The sequence below is a fragment of the Lissotriton helveticus genome, chromosome 5_1 (assembly GCF_964261635.1).
Source record: "Lissotriton helveticus chromosome 5_1, aLisHel1.1, whole genome shotgun sequence".
Classification (NCBI taxonomy): Eukaryota; Metazoa; Chordata; class Amphibia; order Caudata; family Salamandridae; genus Lissotriton; species Lissotriton helveticus.
Window position 1 is genome coordinate 451,300,906 of NC_136065.1, and position 25,685 is coordinate 451,326,590.

The window sequence follows — 25,685 nt, forward strand, 5'->3', positions numbered from 1 at the left end:
TTGAGTTTTTCACGAACATATATCAACAGACTGATTATACTAACCTCTTCAAGTGGTTTTTCCTCAATTGTCTGATCCAGCTTCTGATCAGCAACATTTGTTGTAGGTACCTGGAAGAAACAAAAAAAGAACTAACATTTACAACAAAATAAAATTATGTCTGGGGTAATTTGGCATTTGGATTTCACAAATCATTGAAGTTTATCTAATGTGGTCACTGGGTTTCTAATGTGCCTTACCTCCTTACATTTGGGATGGAGTCATCAATGCAAGTCAGAAAATAATTTTAAGAAATAGAGCTATGGGAACACCTCCACAAGAAATACATTTGGGTGACGGGAAATGGACATGTTTATGAGTAGTCTAAAAATTGTAACAGTATATACATAACATAATATATGATGGAAGGAATGATTGCAATTAGTCTAACCACTGGCAGTCGCTTGGTGTAGCATTCCAACCCATCATTCTTTTGTCCACCATGCTAATTCAGATTAAACCCAGTGATATGCAAAATAACGATTGACTGAGACTTAGCCCGAGTAATTAACAATAGCTGAAATTAGTTCAAGCGTTCTAGCCATCACTTTTTTGTATACTACAGTATATAAATTACTGCTGAAAATAATAGATTTTTAGGAAAGGACGCGATGATAAAATAGACAAGTGAAGAGATAGAGATTGAGAGATTTGGAATTAAGAGCTAAATCAGTGAGCTTCTTTTAGGTTGTGAAGAGGAAGAAAATGAGCATGAATTACATTGAATCGCTTTTTAACTGGAGATACTTAACAATATGAACAATTCTATCAATTAATTCTACTTTTAGGAAGTCTAAGCTGATGCCATTTAGTTTCAAAGAACTGGGAAATGTTTTAGACTGTTATCATAAGAGCAGTATATATTCGAGAATAAAACTACTTACTGTGTCCTTTGTGCCCTCTTCACCGTCCACTGCACTAGGAGGCAGGCTCTAAAGGCAACAGAAAAATGCAGAAAGAATTGTTGTGAATGACAAACTATGAAAATTAATGTACTGATTTCACAAGTGCAATCATAGTCTCTATAAAACAAATGACGGCAGTGGCACCTTTATTTAGATAAGGCCAGATCCACGTAAAAGTAGTGTTAAGTATGATGAAATGGGCTAAGACTGCATTAATGACAAAGTAATACATCATTGCAACATGTAAAGTCTCATTCTTTTATCAACAACAAAAGCTTGAGCTAATTCCAGATTTTTTTTAATGATTTTGTATTATCATTTTTTGTCCAAACAGTAATCATTACACACTTTGATCATTCATTTAGTCACCTTAAAATGTTCCAGTAGAATACACTCATGTCTTTTACATTTTTACGTTGACACACTACTCATGCAAATGTCAAAAAAACCTGTTGAAACACTATTTCTGTTTTGTGCTCACCAGTCTAACCTACAAATTGTGTTATTACCTTAAATACAATGTGTGGGAATCCTTTTAGTAATTCATGGTACTCTTACTTTTTTTTGTGACTCTCCAAAAGGTGTAGGTATGAGCACTGAACACCAATAATAATTCATTCCACATAATGAGTACGTGAATATGGAAGTCTCCGGTTTTTCTGAGCCAAAATAACCTGAAACTGAGTTTATGGAACGAGAATACATATCCAAAAATCATAAAGCAGCAGCTCAGAGGATGACAATGTATTTGAAAGGCCACATGTAGAAAAAGATGAAACATGAGATTTGACAGATGGAACCTTTTCTCAGCGTTGGACTGCACTGTAGGAGCAGTAGTGAAACAGTGGATAAAGACTGACCACACCACAGCATTGAGATGTAAATAGGTAAGACAAAGGGAATAGTCTGGGACAGTTTTTATTGTGTACCAAAACCAATGCACAAGCCAAAGGTCTCTATGTGCTCTGAATTGTGTGCATCAGCAAAGCCAAGAAGGTCCATACAATGAAGAATTTAACAAAGGAACCAAGGGAACCAGGTCCTTGTCTGTGGTAGATGTTGGTCAAAATGTGTCTCTACCTCTCTCTTTGTGTGATAAGCATCAGTGCCTCAGTGCCGAACATGATATCTTTAATATTTGCACAAATGCATTTCAACAGGCTGAGTATGCTAACCTGTTTAATTGATGTGTCCTCAGTTTCTTGATCCGGCCTCTGGATGGCAATATCAGGAGGTGGTGGCTGGAGGAAACAAAAAAGAAATACCCTTAACATTTACAACAAGACTCAATTAGGTGTGCTCCTTATATCCACTTTACTTTCACAAATCCATCAAAATTGATCTGTGATGAAAACTGGTTGTCTGATGCCCTTGACCTTTTTTCATTGGTGACAGAGAAATGAGTGAAATAATAATAATAATAATAATAAATCATTTATAAAGCGCCTGGCTACACAGAATTGTGTGTCCCCGCGCTGACTGCTGATATAATACAGAGATCCATAGGCAACTGTAGAGAATAAGCTCAGGAGAAATTACATGTTGGGGAAGAGATACGTTTTTAATTTTCCCCGAAATATCAATTCAGATGGCTCCATCCGCAGGTGAAGCGGGAGCGCATTCCAGTGTTTGGCAGCCAAGTACCTAAAGGAGCTTCCACCCATTTTGGCCCTGAAAATTCGAGGGAGTTTAAATATCATCATACCAGATGATCTGAGGTTCCGGGTCGGTCGATGTATAGTGAGGAGTTTTTTTAGGTATTCAGGGCCTTTGTCCTGGGCGATGCGATGAGCATAGCAGAGGGACTTGAGCATAGCAGAGTGAAGGCCAAACAATAATTTTAAGAAATGAAGGTATGTCAATACCATTGCAAAAATGTAATTCCACTGATGGGAAATGGATAACTGTATGAGAACTCCAAGACTTGTCTTGGTATACAATAATTTTTGAAAATAGCAGATGTCATGGAAAGCTCATGACAACCTGGAAAAAGTATACAATACTATTATATACCAACTGGGGATAAATCGCAAAAGTGGTGAATCAGGAGTTACGTGAAGGGGTGAAGTATGGTATATAGAGGTAAAGGAGTTAAGAGTAAAGGGGAGTTAGGGGGATGAAAATATGCATGAATGACAGTGAATGGCCTTTAGAGTGGCAATATGTAACAAGGTGAACAGCCATGCAATTGTACTCAGTTTTTAATAAATCCTCTCTGAGCCACTTAATCTACAATGACCTGGGAACAATGTTAGATTTTAGTATAAAAACAGTATAAATATTAGAGAAGTAACTGCATATTATGCCCCTTATGGCCTTTTCCCTATCGACTACAGTTGGAGGCTGACTTTATTGGTAAAAGAGATAGTCAGAAAGAGGTCTCTATGAAAGACAAACTATGGTAATTATTGAAAGTTTTCTCAGGTGCATTTTTAGTCTCTCTGACCAAATCAAGTGCAGTGGTGTCCTTATGTCCACAAGGGCAGACCCATATAAAAGCAGTGTTGGACATGCTGTAAGGGTATTATACTGCATTTGTGAACCAATAATACAGCATTACATAATATGGAAGATAATCATTTTATCACCAACAACAGTTAATGCTAATTCTACATTGTTTCTGAAAATTAATTTTTATTATCTTGTTTAGGTGAATCAGAAATCATAGTATAATTCTGCCGCTCATGTCGATGCCCTTACCAAAGCTATCAAGTGCAAATAAAAAAAGTTCTATTTGCACCCTCCTACATCTCTAACAATCATCATCAGTTGGCATTGTAGAATGTTTGATGATAAGGGTTTTTAGATATATTATGCCGTAATTCACCGGGTGGCCCATTTAGTTTACTCAAACTGAAATCACTCATGTCTTGTACATGTTTACATGGAACGTTCGGACTTTGAAATGTCAGCAAAACTTGTGGGAATTCTCTTTCTGCATGGAACTCCACATTCTGAGCTATGACTGTGTTAATATCTGAATTTGTGGTACTGTCACTCATTTCATATGAATCCCCAAGCAAATTTAAAAATTCATGGTATGAATAGTAAACACCACTATTAACTCATTCCCTTTAATGAGTGCTCGTAAATATACTAGCCTCAGGTTTCACTGTGGCAAAATAGCAGGGATGGCTCACCTGTAAGCGCGGGTACAGCCTGCAGTGCCACGGGACAGTCGACTCGGTCCAAGTCCCCTGTGTTGAGGCAGACATCTGTCCCTAATCACACAGTGGTCCCCACACCTTGCAGCGAGTCAGCTTGCCTCTGCAGCCCCTGTGCACCACAGCTGCAGCCACAAGACTGCGGTAGCAACAGCAGCACCCAAACCAGGACGGGCAGCCTCTCCCCTTGCTCTGCCCCTCCAACCCCCATGACAGACGCCCAAGATCTCACTGCTGCTAGGCCTAATCAGGTCCCAGGTAGTAGGCTTGTAGCATGCAGGATATCGCATAGAGGCAGCTCCAGTGGCCCGAATGGTTATTGCAGGCCTGCCCCAGCCACACTCCACAGCACACAGCTTTGGTTTCCAGCTGTCCAGGCATGCCTACCCACCACCTTCCAGCACCCTGTGAAGGGTGGTATTCATTCCCCATCGCCTAGCGTCAGGTAGGTGATTGAGGCAGGTCCACGGACGACCTCCCCAATGGAACACACCTGACTAGGCTGCAGGTTCGCAGGACTATGACGGAGTTCTGTGGGAAGGAAGTATAATCTCCAAAATGTGTTCTGTGGTACCACACTGGACGCAGGAATGAGAAGAGCGAGTGATCTTTAGTGGATGTGCCTTTCAGGGTGACCTGAAATTAAACACTTTTAAATGTTAGAGAAAGTTGCAGAAACAGAACCTCTCCACGGAACTCCCCATTCTAAACTATGAATATGTTAATACCTTGGATATCTTGGGTGGGCATTCTGTTACAAATTTGTGGTTGTGCAGGTCAATTTCAAGAATTTCTATATGAATTTGAGGAGGCACAGTAAACAAAATGAACAGCACTATAAACTCATTACCCATAATGTACAATTGTAAATATACTATGGCTAAATATTTTAAACTGGGCTTATGCAACAGCAAATACATATTCAAGAATCACAGATCAATGGCAGGGATGATTTATATATACGAGGAAGCGAATGTGTTTAAAAGGCTGCATCATGGAAAAGACGAAAAAGGACCTTGGAGAGATGGTACTTAATGTCTGAGGAGTGGACTTGAGTAAAGGAGCAAAGAATTAAATAATTAATAATGGCTGCCTAAATCAGTGAACAGAGGGTGAGCATGTGATGGGATTAGCCGGGAACAGATCATACTAAGTACCACAGTCTGTGCACAAGACTTTAGTCTTAAATGACTCTGAAATATGTGCCTCAGCAAAACAAAGATGGTCGTGAGTTTGGAAAATGTAACCTTGGAACCAGGCCCTCGTCTCTCATTGATAATGGACAAAGGGTATCTCTAGTCCTCTAAGCATGGTAAGCATGATCAAAATCGGTACCAAACAGGATATTCTTGAGTTTTTCACAAACATATATCAACAGACTGATTATACTAAACTCTTCAAGTGGTTTTTCCTCAATTGTCTGATCCAGCTTCTGATCAGCAACATTTGTTGTAGGTACCTGGAAGAAACAAAAAAAGAACAAACATTTACAACAAAATAAAATTATGTGTGGGGTAATTTGGCATTTGGATTTCACAAATCATTGAAGTTTATCTAATGTGGTCACTGGGTTTCTAATGTCCCTTACCTCCTTACATTTGGGATGGCGTCATCAATGCAAGTCAGAAAATAATTTTAAGAAATAGAGCTATGGGAACACCTCCACAAGAAATACATTTGGGTGATGGGAAATGGACAGGTTTATGAGTAGTCTAAAAATTGTAACAGTATATACATAACATAATATATGATGGAAGGAATGATTGCAATTAGTCTAACCACTGGCAGTCGCTTGGTGTAACATTCCAACCCATCATTCTTTTGTCCACCATGCTAATTCAGATTAAACCCAGTGATATGCAAAATAACGATTGACTGAGACTTAGCCCGAGTAATTAACAATAGCTGAAATTAGTTCAAGCGTTCTAGCCATCACTTTTTTGTATACTACAGTATATAAATCGCTGTTGAAAATAACAGATTTTTAGAAAAGGACGCGATGATAAAATAGACAAGTGAAGAGATAGAGATTGAGAGATTTGGAATTAAGAGCTAAATCAGTGAGCTTCTTTTAGGTTGTGAAGAGGAAGAAAATGAGCATGAATTACATTGAATCGCTTTTTAACTGGAGATACTTAACAATATGAACAATTCTATCAATTAATTCTACTTTTAGGAAGTCTAAGCTGATGCCATTTAGTTTCAAAGAACTGGGAAATGTTTTAGACTGTTATCATAAGAGCAGTATATATTCGAGAATAAAACTACTTACTGTGTCCTTTGTGCCCTCTTCACCGTCCACTGCACTAGGAGGCAGGCTCTAAAGGCAACAGAAAAATGCAGAAAGAATTGTTGTGAATGACAAACTATGAAAATTAATGTACAGATTTCACAAGTGCAATCATAGTCTCTATAAAACACATGACGGCAGTGGCACCTTTATTTAGATAAGGCCAGATCCACGTAAAAGTAGTGTTAAGTGTGATGAAATGGGCTAAGACTGCATTAATGACAAAGTAATACATCATTGCAACATGTAAAGTCTCATTCTTTTATCAACAACAAAAGCTTGAGCTAATTCCACATTTTTTTGAATGATTTTGTATTATCATTTTCTGTCCAAACAGTAATCATTACACACTTTGATCATTCATTTAGTCACCTTAAAATGTTCCAGTAGAATACACTCATGTCTTTTACATTTTTACGTTGACACACTACTCATGCAAATGTCATAAAAACCTGTTGAAACACTAATTCTGTTTTGTGCACACCAGTCTAACCTACAAATTGTGTTATTACCTTAAATACAATGTGTGGGAATCCTTTTAGTAATTCATGGTACTCTTACTTTTTTTTGTGTCTCTCCAAAAGGTGTAGGTATGAGCACTGAACACCAATAATAATTCATTCCACATAATGAGTACGTGAATATGGAAGTCTCCGGTTTTTCTGAGCCAAAATAACCTGAAACTGAGTTTATGGAACGAGAATACATATCCAAAAATCATAAAGCAGCAGCTCAGAGGATGACAATGTATTTGAAAGGCCACATGTAGAAAAAGATGAAACATGAGATTTGACAGATGGAACCTTTTCTCAGCGTTGGACTGCACTGTAGGAGCAGTAGTGAAACAGTGGATAAAGACTGACCACACCACAGCATTGAGATGTAAATAGGTAAGACAAAGGGAATAGTCTGGGACAGTTTTTATTGTGTACCAAAACCAATGCACAAGCCAAAGGTCTCTATGTGCTCTGAATTGTGTGCATCAGCAAAGCCAAGAAGGTCCATACAATGAAGAATTTAACAAAGGAACCAAGGGAACCAGGTCCTTCTCTGTGGTAGATGTTGGTCAAAATGTGTCTCTACCTCTCTCTTTGTGTGATAAGCATCAGTGCCTCAGTGCCGAACATAATATCTTTAATATTTGCACAAATGCATTTCAACAGGCTGAGTATGCTAACCTGTTTAATGGATGTGTCCTCAGTTTCTTGATCCGGCCTCTGGATGGCAATATCAGGAGGTGGTGGCTGGAGGAAACAACAAAGAAATACCCTTAACATTTACAACAAGACTCAATTAGGTGTGCTCCTTATATCCACTTTACTTTCACAAATCCATCAAAATTAATCTGTGATGAATACTGGTTGTCTGATGCCCTTGACCTTTTTTCATTGGTGACAGAGACATGAGTGAAATAATAATAATAATAATAATAAATCATTTATAAAGCGCCTGGCTACACAGAATTGTGTGTCCTCGCGCTGACTGCTGATATAATACAGAGATCGATAGGCAACTGTAGAGAATAAGCTCAGGAGAAATTACATGTTGGGGAAGAGATAAGTTTTTAATTTTCCCCGAAATCTCAATTCAGATGGCTCCATCCGCAGGTGAAGCGGGAGCGCATTCCAGTGTTTGGCAGCCAAGTAACTAAAGGAGCTTCCACCCATTTTGGCCCTGAAAATTCGAGGGAGTTTAAATATCATCATACCAGATGATCTGAGGTTCCGGGTCGGTCGATGTATAGTGAGGAGTTTTTTTAGGTATTCAGGGCCTTTGTCCTGGGCGATGCGATGAGCATAGCAGAGGGACTTGAGCATAGCAGAGTGAAGGTCAAACAATAATTTTAAGAAATGGAGGTATGTCAATACCATTGCAAAAATGTAATTCCACTGATGGGAAATGGATAACTGTATGAGAACTCCAAGACTTGTCTTGGTATACAATCATTTTTGAAAATAGCAGATGTCATGGAAAGCTCATGACAACCTGGAAAAAGTATACAATACTATTATATACCAACTGGGTATAAATCGCCAAAGTGGTGAATCAGGAGTTACGTGAAGGGGTGAAGTATGGTATATAGAGGTAAAGGAGTTAAGAATAAAGGGGAGTTAGGGGGATGAAAATATGTATGAATGACAGTGAATGGCCTTTAGAGTGGCAATATGTAACAAGGTGAACAGCCATGCAATTGTACTCAGTTTTTAATAAATCCTCTCTGAGCCACTTAATCTACAATGACCTGGGAACAATGTTAGATTTTAGTAAAAAAACAGTATAAATATTAGAGAAGTAACTGCTTACTATGCCCCTTATGGCCTTTTCCCTATCGACTACAGTTGGAGGCTGACTTTATTGGTAAAAGAGATAGTCAGAAAGAGTTCTCTATGAAAGACAAACTATGGTAATTATTGAAAGTTTTCTCAGGTGCATTTTTAGTCTCTCTGACCAAATCAAGTGCAGTGGTGTCCTTATGTCCACAAGGGCAGACCCATATAAAAGCAGTGTTGGACATGCTGTAAGGGTATTATACTACATTTGTGAACCAATAATACAGCATTACATAATATGGAAGATAATCATTTTATCACCAAGAACAGTTAATGCTAATTCTACATTGTTTCTGAAAATTAATTTTTATTATCTTGTTTAGGTGAATCAGAAATCATAGTATAATTCTGCCGCTCATGTCGATGCCCTTACCAAAGCTATCAAGTGCAAATAAAAAAAGTTCTATTTGCACCCTCCTACATCTCTAACAATCATCATCAGTTGGCATTGTAGAATGTTTGATGATAAGGGTTTTTAGATATATTATGCCGTAATTCACCGGGTGGCCCATTTAGGTTACTCAAACTGAAATCACTCATGTCTTGTACATGTTTACATGGAACGTTCGGACTTTGAAATGTCAGCAAAACTTGTGGGAATTCTCTTTCTGCATGGAACTCCCCATTCTGAGCTATGACTGTGTTAATATCTGAATTTGTGGTACTGTCACTCATTTCATATGAATCCCCAAGCAAATTTAAAAATTCATGGTATGAATAGTAAACACCACTATTAACTCATTCCCTTTAATGAGTGCTCGTAAATATACTAGCCTCAGGTTTCACTGTGGTAAAATAGCAGGGATGGCTCACCTGTAAGCGCGGGTACAGCCTGCAGTGCCACGGGACAGTTGACTCGGTCCAAGTCCCCTGTGTTGAGGCAGACATCTGTCCCTAATCACACAGTGGTCCCCACACCTTGCAGCGAGTCAGCATGCCTCTGCAGCCCCTGCGCACCACTGCTGCAGCCACAAGACTGCAGTAGCCACAGCAGCACCCAAACCAGGACGGGCAGCCTCTCCCCTTGCTCCGCCACTCCAACCCCCATGACAGACGCCCAAGATCTCACTGCTGCTAGGCCTAATCAGGTCCCAGGTAGTAGGCTTGTAGCATGCAGGATATCGCATAGAGGCAGCTCCAGTGGCCCGAATGGTTATTGCAGGCCTGCCCCAGCCACACTCCACAGCACACAGCTCTGGTTTCCAGCTGTCCAGGCATGCCTACCCACCACCTTCCAGCACCCTGTGAAGGGTGGTATTCATTCCCCATCGCCTAGCGTCAGGTAGGTGATTGAGGCAGGTCCACGGACGACCTCCCCAATGGAACACACCTGACTAGGCTGCAGGTTCACAGGACAATGACTGAGTTCTGTGGGAAGGAAGTATAATCTCCAAAATATGTTCTGTGGTACCACACTGGACGCAGGAATGAGAAGAGCGAGTGATCTTTAGTGGATGTGCCTTTCAGGGTGACCTGAAATTAAACACTTTTAAATGTCAGAGAAAGTTGCAGAAACAGAACCTCTCCACGGAACTCCCCATTCTAAACTATGAATATGTTAATACCTTGGATACCTTGGGTGGGCATTCTGTTACAAATTTGTGGTTGTGCAGGTCAATTTCAAGAATTTCTATATGAATTTGAGGAGGCACAGTAAACAAAATGAACAGCACTATAAACTCATTACCCATAATGTACAATTGTAAATATAATATGGCTAAATATTTTAAACTGGGCTTATGCAACAGCAAATACATATTCAAGAATCACAGATCAATGGCAGGGATGATTTATATATACGAGGAAGCGAATGTGTTTAAAAGGCTGCATCATGGAAAAGACGAAAAAGGACCTTGGAGAGATGGTACTTCATGTCTGAGGAGTGGACTTGAGTAAAGGAGCAAAGAATGAAATAATTAATAATGGCTGCCTAAATCAGTGAACAGAGGGGTGAGCATGTGACGGGATTAGCCGGGAACAGATCATACTAAGTACCACAGTCTGTGCACAAGACTTTAGTCTTAAATGACTCTGAAATGTTTGCCTCAGCAAAACAAAGATGGTCCTGAGTTTGGAAAATTTAACCGTGGAACCAGGCCCTCGTCTCTCATTGATAATGGACAAAGGGTATCTCTAGTCCTCTAAGCATGGTAAGCATGATCAAAATCGGTACCAAACAGGATATTCTTGAGTTTTTCACAAACATATATCAACAGACTGATTATACTAACCTCTTCAAGTGGTTTTTCCTCAATTGTCTGATCCAGCTTCTGATCAGCAACATTTGTTGTAGGTACCTGGAAGAAACAAAAAAAGAACTAACATTTACAACAAAATCAAATTATGTGTGGGGTAATTTGGCATTTGGATTTCACAAATCATTGAAGTTTATCTAATGTGGTCACTGGATTTCTAATGTCCCTTACCTCCTTACATTTGGGATGGCGTCATCAATGCAAGTCAGAAAATAATTTTAAGAAATAGAGCTATGGGAACACCTCCACAAGAAATACATTTGGGTGATGGGAAATGGACAGGTTTATGAGTAGTCTAAAAATTGTAACAGTATATACATAACATAATATATGATGGAAGGAATGATTGCAATTAGTCTAACCACTGGCAGTCGCTTGGTGTAGCATTCCAACCCATCATTCTTTTGTCCACCATGCTAATTCAGATTAAACCCAGTGATATGCAAAATAACGATTGACTGAGACTTAGCCCGAGTAATTAACAATAGTTGAAATTAGTTCAAGCGTTCTAGCCATCACTTTTTTGTATACGACAGTATATAAATCGCTGTTGAAAATAATAGATTTTTAGAAAAGGACGCGATGATAAAATAGACAAGTGAAGAGATAGAGATTGAGAGATTTGGAATTAAGAGCTAAATCAGTGAGCTTCTTTTAGGTTGTGAAGAGGAAGAAAATGAGCATGAATTACATTGAATCGCTTTTTAACTGGAGATACTTAACAATATGAACAATTCTATCAATTAATTCTACTTTTAGGAAGTCTAAGCTGATGCCATTTAGTTTCAAAGTACTGGGAAATGTTTTAGACTGTTATCATAAGAGCAGTATATATTCGAGAATAAAACTACTTACTGTGTCCTTTGTGCCCTCTTCACCGTCCACTGCACTAGGAGGCAGGCTCTAAAGGCAACAGAAAAATGCAGAAAGAATTGTTGTGAATGACAAACTATGAAAATTAATGTACAGATTTCACAAGTGCAATCATAGTCTCTATAAAACACATGACGGCAGTGGCACCTTTATTTAGATAAGGCCAGATCCACGTAAAAGTAGTGTTAAGTGTGATGAAATGGGCTAAGACTGCATTAATGACAAAGTAATACATCATTGCAACATGTAAAGTCTCATTCTTTTATCAACAACAAAAGCTTGAGCTAATTCCACATTTTTTTGAATGATTTTGTATTATCATTTTTTGTCCAAACAGTAATTATTACACACTTTAATCATTCATTTAGTCACCTTAAAATGTTCCAGTAGAATACACTCATGTCTTTTACATTTTTACGTTGACACACTACTCATGCAAATGTCATAAAAACCTGTTGAAACACTAATTCTGTTTTGTGCACACCAGTCTAACCTACAAATTGTGTTATTACCTTAAATACAATGTGTGGGAATCCTTTTAGTAATTCATGGTACTCTTACTTTTTTTTGTGACTCTCCAAAAGGTGTAGGTATGAGCACTGAACACCAATAATAATTCATTCCACATAATGAGTACGTGAATATGGAAGTCTCCTGTTTTTCTGAGCCAAAATAACCTGAAACTGAGTTTATGGAACGAGAATACATATCCAAAAATCATAAAGCAGCAGCTCAGAGGATGACAATGTATTTGAAAGCCCACATGTAGAAAAAGATGAAACATGAGATTTGACAGATGGAACCTTTTCTCAGCGTTGGACTGCACTGTAGGAGCAGTAGTGAAACAGTGGATAAAGACTGACCACACCACAGCATTGAGATGTAAATAGGTAAGACAAAGGGAATAGTCTGGGACAGTTTTTATTGTGTACCAAAACCAATGCACAAGCCAAAGGTCTCTATGTGCTCTGAATTGTGTGCATCAGCAAAGCCAAGAAGGTCCATACAATGAAGAATTTAACAAAGGAACCAAGGGAACCAGGTCCTTCTCTGTGGTAGATGTTGGTCAAAATGTGTCTCTACCTCTCTCTTTGTGTGATAAGCATCAGTGCCTCAGTGCCGAACACGATATCTTTAATATTTGCACAAATGCATTTCAACAGGCTGAGTATGCTAACCTGTTTAATTGATGTGTCCTCAGTTTCTTGATCCGGCCTCTGGATGGCAATATCAGGAGGTGGTGGCTGGAGGAAACAACAAAAAAATACCCTTAACATTTACAACAAGACTCAATTAGGTGTGCTCCTTATATCCACTTTACTTTCACAAATCCATCAAAATTGATCTGTGATGAATACTGGTTGTCTGATGCCCTTGACCTTTTTTCATTGGTGACAGAGACATGAGTGAAATAATAATAATAATAATAATAAATCATTTATAAAGCGCCTGGCTACACAGAATTGTGTGTCCCCGCGCTGACTGCTGGTATAATACAGAGATCGATAGGCAACTGTAGAGAATAACCTCAGGAGAAATTACATGTTGGGGAAGAGATAAGTTTTTAATTTTCCCCGAAATCTCAATTCAGATGGCTCCATCCGCAGGTGAAGCGGGAGCGCATTCCAGTGTTTGGCAGCCAAGTACCTAAAGGAGCTTCCACCCATTTTGGCCCTGAAAATTCGAGGGAGTTTAAATATCATCATACCAGATGATCTGAGGTTCCGGGTCGGTCGATGTATAGTGAGGAGTTTTTTTAGGTATTCAGGGCCTTTGTCCTGGGCGATGCGATGAGCATAGCAGAGGGACTTGAGCATAGCAGAGTGAAGGTCAAACAATAATTTTAAGAAATGGAGGTATGTCAATACCATTGCAAAAATGTAATTCCACTGATGGGAAATGGATAACTGTATGAGAACTCCAAGACTTGTCTTGGTATACAATCATTTTTGAAAATAGCAGATGTCATGGAAAGCTCATGACAACCTGGAAAAAGTATACAATACTATTATATACCAACTGGGTATAAATCGCAAAAGTGGTGAATCAGGAGTTACGTGAAGGGGTGAAGTATGGTATATAGAGGTAAAGGAGTTAAGAGTAAAGGGGAGTTAGGGGGATGAAAATATGCATGAATGACAGTGAATGGCCTTTAGAGTGGCAATATGTAACAAGGTGAACAGCCATGCAATTGTACTCAGTTTTTAATAAATCCTCTCTGAGCCACTTAATCTACAATGACCTGGGAACAATGTTAGATTTTAGTATAAAAACAGTATAAATATTAGAGAAGTAACTGCTTACTATGCCCCTTATGGCCTTTTCCCTATCGACTACAGTTGGAGGCTGACTTTATTGGTAAAAGAGATAGTCAGAAAGAGTTCTCTATGAAAGACAAACTATGGTAATTATTGAAAGTTTTCTCAGGTGCATTTTTAGTGTCTCTGACCAAATCAAGTGCAGTGGTGTCCTTATGTCCACAAGGGCAGACCCATATAAAAGCAGTGTTGGACATGCTGTAAGGGTATTATACTACATTTGTGAACCAATAATACAGCATTACATAATATGGAAGATAATCATTTTATCACCAACAACAGTTAATGCTAATTCTACATTGTTTCTGAAAATTAATTTTTATTATCTTGTTTAGGTGAATCAGAAATCATAGTATAATTCTGCCGCTCATGTCGATGCCCTTACCAAAGCTATCAAGTGCAAATAAAAAAAGTTCTATTTGCACCCTCCTACATCTCTAACAATCATCATCAGTTGGCATTGTAGAATGTTTGATGATAAGGGTTTTTAGATATATTATGCCGTAATTCACCGGGTGGCCCATTTAGGTTACTCAAACTGAAATCACTCATGTCTTGTACATGTTTACATGGAACGTTCGGACTTTGAAATGTCAGCAAAACTTGTGGGAATTCTCTTTCTGCATGGAACTCCACATTCTGAGCTATGACTGTGTTAATATCTGAATTTGTGGTACTGTCACTCATTTCATATGAATCCCCAAGCAAATTTAAAAATTCATGGTATGAATAGTAAACACCACTATTAACTCATTCCCTTTAATGAGTGCTCGTAAATATACTAGCCTCAGGTTTCACTGTGGCAAAATAGCAGGGATGGCTCACCTGTAAGCGCGGGTACAGCCTGCAGTGCCACGGGACAGTTGACTCGGTCCAAGTCCCCTGTGTTGAGGCCGACATCTGTCCCTAATCACACAGTGGTCCCCACACCTTGCAGCGAGTCAGCATGCCTCTGCAGCCCCTGCGCACCACAGCTGCAGCCACAAGACTGCGGTAGCCACAGCAGCACCCAAACGAGGACGGGCAGCCTCTCCCCTTGCTCCGCCACTCCAACCCCCATGACAGACGCCCAAGATCTCACTGCTGCTAGGCCTAATCAGGTCCCAGGTAGTAGGCTTGTAGCATGCAGGATATCGCATAGAGGCAGCTCCAGTGGCCCGAATGTTTATTGCAGGCCTGCCCCAGCCACACTCCACAGCACACAGCTCTGGTTTCCAGCTGTCCAGGCATGCCTACCCACCACCTTCCAGCACCCTGTGAAGGGTGGTATTCATTCCCCATCGCCTAGCGTCAGGTAGGTGATTGAGGCAGGTCCACGGACGACCTCCCCAATGGAACACACCTGACTAGGCTGCAGGTTCGCAGGACAATGACTGAGTTCTGTGGGAAGGAAGTATAATCTCCAAAATGGGTTCTGTGGTACCGCACTGGACGCAGGAATGAGAAGAGCGAGTGATCTTTAGTGGATGTGCCTTTCAGGGTGACCTGAAATTAAACACTTTTAAATGTCAGAGAAAGTTGCAGAAACAGAACCTCTCCACGGAACTCCCCATTCTAAACTATGAATATGTTAATACCTTGGATACCTTGGGTGGGCATTCTGTTACAAATTTGTGGTTGTGCAGGTCAATTTCAAGAATTTCTATATGAATTTGAGGAGGCACAGTAAACAAAATGAACAGCACTATAAACTCATTACCCATAATGTACAATTGTAAATATACTATGGCTAAATATTATAAACTGGGCTTATGCAACAGCAAATACATATTCAAGAATCACAGATCAATGGCAGGGATGATTTATATATACGAGGAAGCGAATGTGTTTAAAAGGCTGCATCATGGAAAAGACGAAAAAGGACCTTGGAGAGATGGTACTTCATGTCTGAGGAGTGGACTTGAGTAAAGGAGCAAAGAATTAAATAATTAATAATGGCTGCCTAAATCAGTGAACAGAGGGGTGAGCATGTGACGGGATTAGCCGGGAACAGATCATACTAAGTACCACAGTCTGTGCACAAGACTTCAGTCTTAAATGACTCTGAATTGTGTGCCTCAGCAAAACAAAGATGGTCGTGAGTTTGGAAAATTTAACCGTGGAACCAGACCCTCGTCTCTCATTGATAATGGACAAAGGGTATCTCTAGTCCTCTAAGCATGGTAAGCATGATCAAAATCGGTACCAAACAGGATATTCTTGAGTTTTTCACAAACAGATATCAACAGACTGATTATACTAACCTCTACAAGTGGTTTTTCCTCAATTGTCTGATCCAGCTTCTGATCAGCAACATTTGTTGTAGGTACCTGGAAGAAACAAAAAAAGAACTAACATTTACAACAAAATCAAATTATGTGTGGGGTAATTTGGCATTTGGATTTCACAAATCATTGAAGTTTATCTAATGTGGTCACTTGGTTTCTAATGTCCCTTACCTCCTTACATTTGGGATGGCGTCATCAATGCAAGTCAGAAAATAATTTTAAGAAATAGAGCTATGGGAACACCTCCACAAGAAATACATTTGGGTGATGGGAAATGGACAGGTTTATGAGTAGTCTAAAAATTGTAACAGTATATACATAACATAATATATGATGGAAGGAATGATTGCAATTAGTCTAACCACTGGCAGTCGCTTGGTGTAGCATTCCAACCCATCATTCTTTTGTCCACCATGCTAATTCAGATTAAACCCAGTGATATGCAAAATAACGATTGACTGAGACTTAGCCCGAGTAATTAACAATAGCTGAAATTAGTTCAAGCGTTCTAGCCATCACTTTTTTGTATACTACAGTATATAAATCGCTGTTGAAAATAATAGATTTTTAGAAAAGGACGCGATGATAAAATAGACAAGTGAAGAGATAGAGATTGAGAGATTTGGAATTAAGAGCTAAATCAGTGAGCTTCTTTTAGGTTGTGAAGAGGAAGAAAATGAGCATGAATTACATTGAATCGCTTTTTAACTGGAGATACTGAACAATATGAACAATTCTATCAATTAATTCTACTTTTAGGAAGTCTAAGCTGATGCCATTTAGTTTCAAAATACTGGGAAATGTTTTAGACTGTTATCATAAGAGCAGTATATATTCGAGAATAAAACTACTTACTGTGTCCTTTGTGCCCTCTTCACCGTCCACTGCACTAGGAGGCAGGCTCTAAAGGCAACAGAAAAATGCAGAAAGAATTGTTGTGAATGACAAACTATGAAAATTAATGTACAGATTTCACAAGTGCAATCATAGTCTCTATAAAACACATGACGGCAGTGGCACCTTTATTTAGATAAGGCCAGATCCACGTAAAAGTAGTGTTAAGTGTGATGAAATGGGCTAAGACTGCATTAATGACAAAGTAATACATCATTGCAACATGTAAAGTCTCATTCTTTTATCAACAACAAAAGCTTGAGCTAATTCCACATTTTTTTGAATGATTTTGTATTATCATTTTTTGTCCAAACAGTAATCATTACACACTTTGATCATTCATTTAGTCACCTTAAAATGTTCCAGTAGAATACACTCATGTCTTTTACATTTTTACGTTGACACACTACTCATGCAAATGTCATAAAAACCTGTTGAAACACTAATTCTGTTTTGTGCACACCAGTCTAACCTACAAATTGTGTTATTACCTTAAATACAATGTGTGGGAATCCTTTTAGTAATTCATGGTACTCTTACTTTTTTTTGTGACTCTTCAAAAGGTGTAGGTATGAGCACTGAACACCAATAATAATTCATTCCACATAATGAGTACGTGAATATGGAAGTCTCCTGTTTTTCTGAGCCAAAATAACCTGAAACTGAGTTTATGGAACGAGAATACATATCCAAAAATCATAAAGCAGTAGCTCAGAGGATGACAATGTATTTGAAAGGCCACATGTAGAAAAAGATGAAACATGAGATTTGACAGATGGAACCTTTTCTCAGCATTGGACTGCACTGTAGGAGCAGTAGTGAAACAGTGGATAAAGACTGACCACACCACAGCATTGAGATGTAAATAGGTAAGACAAAGGGAATAGTCTGGGACAGTTTTTATTGTGTACCAAAACCAATGCACAAGCCAAAGGTCTCTATGTGCTCTGAATTGTGTGCATCAGCAAAGCCAAGAAGGTCCATACAATGAAGAATTTAACAAAGGAACCAAGGGAACCAGGTCCTTCTCTGTGGTAGATGTTGGTCAAAATGTGTCTCTACCTCTCTCTTTGTGTGATAAGCATCAGTGCCGAACATGATATCTTTAATATTTGCACAAATGCATTTCAACAGGCTGAGTATGCTAACCTGTTTAATTGATGTGTCCTCAGTTTCTTGATCCGGCCTCTGGATGGCAATATCAGGAGGTGGTGGCTGGAGGAAACAACAAAGAAATACCCTTAACATTTACAACAATACTCAATTAGGTGTGCTCCTTATATCCACTTTACTTTCACAAATCCATCAAAATTGATCTGTGATGAATACTGGTTGTCTGATGCCCTTGACCTTTTTTCATTGGTGACAGAGACATGAGTGAAATAATAATAATAATAATAATAAATCATTTATAAAGCGCCTGGCTACACAGAATTGTGTGTCCCCGCGCTGACTGCTGATATAATACAGAGATCGATAGGCAACTGTAGAGAATAAGCTCAGGAGAAATTACATGTTGGGGAAGAGATACGTTTTCAATTTTCCCCGAAATCTCAATTCAGATGGCTCCATCCGCAGGTGAAGCGGGAGCGCATTCCAGTGTTTGGCAGCCAAGTACCTAAAGGAGCTTCCACCCATTTTGGCCCTGAAAATTCGAGGGAGTTTAAATATCATCATACCAGATGATCTGAGGTTCCGGGTCGGTCGATGTATAGTGAGGAGTTTTTTTAGGTATTCAGGGCCTTTGTCCTGGGCGATGCGATGAGCATAGCAGAGGGACTTGAGCATAGCAGAGTGAAGGTCAAACAATAATTTTAAGAAATGGAGGTATGTCAATACCATTGCAAAAATGTAATTCCACTGATGGGAAATGGATAACTGTATGAGAACTCCAAGACTTGTCTTGGTATACAATCATTTTTGAAAATAGCAGATGTCATGGAAAGCTCATGACAACCTGGAAAAAGTATACAATACTATTATATACCAACTGGGTATAAATCGCAAAAGTGGTGAATCAGGAGTTACGTGAAGGGGTGAAGTATGGTATATAGAGGTAAAGGAGTTAAGAGTAAAGGGGAGTTAGGGGGATGAAAATATGCATGAATGACAGTGAATGGCCTTTAGAGTGGCAATATGTAACAAGGTGAACAGCCATGCAATTGTACTCAGTTTTTAATAAATCCTCTCTGAGCCACTTAATCTACAATGACCTGGGAACAATGTTAGATTTTAGTATAAAAACAGTATAAATATTATAGAAGTAACTGCTTACTATGCCCCCTATGGCCTTTTCCCTATCGACTACAGTTGGAGGCTGACTTTATTGGTAAAAGAGATAGTCAGAAAGAGTTCTCTATGAAAGACAAACTATGGTAATTATTGAAAGTTTTCTCAGGTGCATTTTTTAGTCTCTCTGACCAAATCAAGTACAGTGGTGTCCTTATGTCCACAAGGGCAGACCCATATAAAAGCAGTGTTGGACATGCTGTAAGGGTATTATACTACATTTGTGAACCAATAATACAGCATAACATAATATGGAAGATAATCATTTTATCACCAACAACAGTTAATGCTAATTCTACATTGTTTCTGAAAATTAATTTTTATTATCTTGTTTAGGTGAATCAGAAATCATAGTATAATTCTGCCGCTCATGTCGATGCCCTTACCAAAGCTATCAAGTGCAAATAAAAAAAGTTCTATTTGCACCCTCCTACATCTCTAACAATCATCATCAGTTGGCATTGTAGAATGTTTGATGATAAGGGTTTTTAGATATATTATGCCGTAATTCACCGGCAGGGAAGGAAGGGACTTTATACACATCCCTATTTCGTAAGCCCACAGAGAGGAATACCCTGCTTAGTTATAGGAGCTGTCACCCAAGAGCTCTAAGGGATAGCCTTCCCTACTCACAGTTCCTAAGGCTTAGAAGGAACTGCTATAAGAAAGAGGACTATTTCCTAGAGGCGAATACCCTGTCAGAGAAACTCAGGTTCAGAGGTTACCCGAAACGCCTGGTCAAGAACTCTATGAAAAGAGCCTGGTACTGTCCTCATGACACTTTGCTAGAGCCTAAACCAAAAGTTACTGATGTAAAAACAGTATGTGTGACCACTTTCTCTGCCATTTCTCATCGGGTAACGCAATGCATAAGGAAAAACTGGCATATTCTGAATTCAGGCCCCCTTAATTGGGAGGTTCCTCTCTTTGCTTTCAAGAAAAACAAAAGTCTGAAAGATCAATTAGTGAGGGCAGCATTACCAGCTACACCGGGGAAGAATGTTACACTGCATGACCATTGGTCATTACCACCCGTACGAGGTCATTTTAAATGTGGCTCATGTGTAGTTTGTGACTTTACAATAGAGGGAAAAGAGTTTGTGTACAGAGATGTGAAAAATGATTTATGCACCTTTACTAATTGTAATAGTTGTAATCTTGTTTATGCGATCTTATGCCCTTGCAATTGCATTTATGTTGGACAGACAAAACAGAAAATTAAATTACGGATATCCCAGCACCGCAGCCGCATTAGGTGCAAAACCCCCAACGCCCCCTTGGTTGAACATTTTTTGGACAAGGGACATACTGAAAATGAGATCCGTTGGACTGTCATCACACAGATCATTATACCACCTAGAGGTGGCGACCTGAGTCGGATGCTCAACAAAGAGGAGTTAAAGTGGATACTGAAGACGGATAGCTTGAATTCCGGCTTGAACCTGCAAGAGGAGTGGACATCATTAATCTGAATTGCCTTAATAATTTTCTGACTCTGTTCAAAACAAGCAATCCACCAACAATGTGTCTTTGAAATGAACCTGAATTTTTAAGTCACTCTGCATGTTACTCACGTAAGGCATCACCTTAAGATGGCCCCTGGACCTTAGTCCTTCTTTTATTCTTATGCCCTCGGTTCCCGTGCACTGCCCAATCACAGCGCACCAACCCCCTTTTCACTTCCTGCTCTCAGCACACGAGCACGCCAGGGAAACACTCCATGACCGAAGCAATCGGTAAGTGTATCAGCATGACTGGGAAGTAATTCTGTATTATAGCCTATTGTTCCTTTACTAAAATGGACCTTATTTTACTTAGGCTTGCCCTGGCGTCGTCCAGTTACGATCGTGTAAACTGGGTAACCTGACGCCCCACCTCGGTAAGATTGTTTGCATGTCTTCCCCTACCGACACCCGGTATGGTTCAAGCCCTTTTGTTTTAACATGCGCTATCCTTTTACAGGGCGGTTGGTCCGGGCAACACGAAGTATTTATCTATCTGTGCCCCAACGCGCACTGCCTCGGTAAGCAGCGCGGTCCTCTCACTATTTCCAAAATAGTCCCACTTGTCGGCGAGTGCTAAGTACACAATTACCACGTTTTTAGTTCACGTACACTCCGCTCAAAATTCTTGCGCAACCACTAAGGCTCCTTAGACACATTATAGCAACTCTGGACGCATGCCTTATAGTTGAGAATAAGGTCACTGCCGCTACATTCTTGTTATGAGTAGGACCTCACTTCCTGACGAATGAGCATGTGCACGGTGCACAAAGAGTCACTTTTCGTATTCTTTTATGTATTCTGTACCTAAAGTACACTTTTTATCTCTTCTTATAGGCAAAATTGAGGTTTAGTGTAAAGGCAAAAGTATTTAATTGTCCTGATGATGGTTCCTATGATTTCTTAATGGAACCGAAACGCCGTCGACTTGCTCATGCACCCGATACAAATCTGATTGATTGATTTTCTGTAATGGTGCAGCTTGATATTTTCTGTGTAATGTGTATGTAAACAAAAAAACGTTTGTTTTGCCTTGAACCTTTCCTGTTTTCACCAACTGTAATCACCCCGTAAGTGTTGGGCACAGGCTTGTGTACCACATAGGGGCACTGTGGAAGGTATTCCTATTTTCTATTTCTGAGAAATCTTGTTTATTAAGTAAACCTGAATGACCTCTGTCCGGCTGGACATGTCCTTCTGAAAATATAGAATTGATTTTGTCTATATTTATTGGTTGTGTTTTATTATATATGCATGGGACCACTGTTGTTTCCATAAAAAAGTAATTCACCGGGTGGCCCATTTAGGTTACTCAAACTGAAATCACTCATGTCTTGTACATGTTTACATGGAATGTTCGGACTTTGAAATGTCAGCAAAACTTGTGGGAATTCTCTTTCTGCATGGAACTCCACATTCTGAGCTATGACTGTGTTAATATCTGAATTTGTGGTACTGTCACTCATTTCATATGAATCCCCAAGCAAATTAAAAAATTCATGGTATGAATAGTAAACACCACTATTAACTCATTCCCTTTAATGAGTGCTCGTAAATATACTAGCCTCAGGTTTCACTGTGGCAAAATAGCAGGGATGGCTCACCTGTAAGCGCGGGTACAGCCTGCAGTGCCACGGGACAGTTGACTCGGTCCAAGTCCCCTGTGTTGAGGCAGACATCTGTCCCTAATGACACAGTGGTCCCCACACCTTGCAGCGAGTCAGCATGCCTCTGCAGCCCCTGTGCACCACAGCTACAGCCACAAGACTGCGGTAGCCACAGCAGCACCCAAACCAGGACGGGCAGCCTCTCCCCTTGCTCTGCCACTCCAACCCCCATGACAGACGCCCAAGATCTCACTGCTGCTAGGCCTAATCAGGTCCCAGGTAGTAGGCTTGTAGCATGCAGGATATCGCATAGAGGCAGCTCCAGTGGCCCGAATGGTTATTGCAGGCCTGCCCCAGCCACACTCCACAGCACACAGCTCTGGTTTCCAGCTGTCCAGGCATGCCTACCCACCACCTTCCAGCACCCTGTGAAGGGTGGTATTCATTCCCCATCGCCTAGCGTCAGGTAGGTGATTGAGGCAGGTCCACGGACGACCTCCCCAATGGAACACACCTGACTAGGCTGCAGGTTCGCAGGACAATGACTGAGTTCTGTGGGAAGGAAGTATAAAGTCCAAAATGTGTTCTGTGGTACCACACTGGACGCAGGAATGAGAAGAGCGAGTGATCTTTAGTGGATGTGCCTTTCAGGGTGACCTGAAATTAAACACTTTTAAATGTCAGAGAAAGTTGCAGAAACAGAACCTCTCCACGGAACTCCCCATTCTAAACTATGAATATGTTAATACCTTGGATATCTTGGGTGGGCATTCTGTTACAAATTTGTGGTTGTGCAGGTCAATTTCAAGAATTTCTATATGAATTTGAGGAGGCACAGTAAACAAAATGAACAGCACTATAAACTCATTACCCATAATGTACAATTGTAAATATACTATGGCTAAATATTTGGGCTTATGCAACAGCAAATACATATTCAAGAATCACAGATCAATGGCAGGGATGATTTATATATACGAGGAAGCGAATGTGTTTAAAAGGCTGCATCATGGAAAAGACGAAAAAGGACCTTGACGAGATGGTACTTCATGTCTGAGGAGTGGACTTGAGTAAAGGAGCAAAGAATTAAATAATTAATAATGGCTGCCTAAATCAGTGAACAGAGGGGTGAGCATGTGACGGGATTAGCCGGGAACAGATCATACTAAGTACCACAGTCTGTGCACAAGACTTTAGTCTTAAATGACTCTGAAATGTGTGCCTCAGCAAAACAAAGATGGTCGTGAGTTTGGAAAATGTAACCTTGGAACCAGGCCCTCGTCTCTCATTGATAATGGACAAAGGGTATCTCTAGTCCTCTAAGCATGGTAAGCATGATCAAAATCGGTACCAAACAGGATATTCTTGAGTTTTTCACAAACATATATCAACAGACTGATTATACTAACCTCTTCAAGTGGTTTTTCCTCAATTGTCTGATCCAGCTTCTGATCAGCAACATTTGTTGTAGGTACCTGGAAGAAACAAAAAAAGAACTAACATTTACAACAAAATCAAATTATGTGTGGGGTAATTTGGCATTTGGATTTCACAAATCATTGAAGTTTATCTAATGTGGTCACTGGATTTCTAATGTCCCTTACCTCCTTACATTTGGGATGGCGTCATCAATGCAAGTCAGAAAATAATTTTAAGAAATAGAGCTATGGGAACACCTCCACAAGAAATACATTTGGGTGATGGGAAATGGACAGGTTTATGAGTAGTCTAAAAATTGTAACAGTATATACATAACATAATATATGATGGAAGGAATGATTGCAATTAGTCTAACCACTGGCAGTCGCTTGGTGTAGCATTCCAACCCATCATTCTTTTGTCCACCATGCTAATTCAGATTAAACCCAGTGATATGCAAAATAACGATTGACTGAGACTTAGCCCGAGTAATTAACAATAGCTGAAATTAGTTCAAGCGTTCTAGCCATCACTGTTTTGTATACTACAGAATATAAATCACTGTTGAAAATAATAGATTTTTAGAAAAGGACGCGATGATAAAATAGACAAGTGAAGAGATAGAGATTGAGAGATTTGGAATTAAGAGCTAAATCAGTGAGGTTCTTTTAGGTTGTGAAGAGGAAGAAAATGAGCATGAATTACATTGAATCGCTTTTTAACTGGAGATACTTAACAATATGAACAATTCTATCAATTAATTCAACTTTTAGGAAGTCTAAGCTGATGCCATTTAGTTTCAAAGAACTGGGAAATGTTTTAGACTGTTATCATAAGAGCAGTATATATTCGAGAATAAAACTACTTACTGTGTCCTTTGTGCTCTCTTCACCGTCCACTGCACTAGGAGGCAGGCTCTAAAGGCAACAGAAAAATGCAGAAAGAATTGTTGTGAATGACAAACTATGAAAATTAATGTACAGATTTCACAAGTGCAATCATAGTCTCTATAAAACACATGACGGCAGTGGCACCTTTATTTAGATAAGGCCAGATCCACGTAAAAGTAGTGTTAAGTGTGTTGAAATGGGCTAAGACTGCATTAATGACAAAGTAATACATCATTGCAACATGTAAAGTCTCATTCTTTTATCAACAACAAAAGCTTGAGCTAATTCCACATTTTTTTGAATGATTTTGTATTATCATTTTTTGTCCAAACAGTAATCATTACACACTTTGATCATTCATTTAGTCACCTTAAAATGTTCCAGTAGAATACACTCATGTCTTTTACATTTTTACGTTGACACACTACTCATGCAAATGTCATAAAAACCTGTTGAAACACTAATTCTGTTTTGTGCACACCAGTCTAACCTACAAATTGTGTTATTACCTTAAATACAATGTGTGGGAATCCTTTTAGTAATTCATGGTACTCTTACTTTTTTTTGTGACTCTCCAAAAGGTGTAGGTATGAGCACTGAACACCAATAATAATTCATTCCACATAATGAGTACGTGAATATG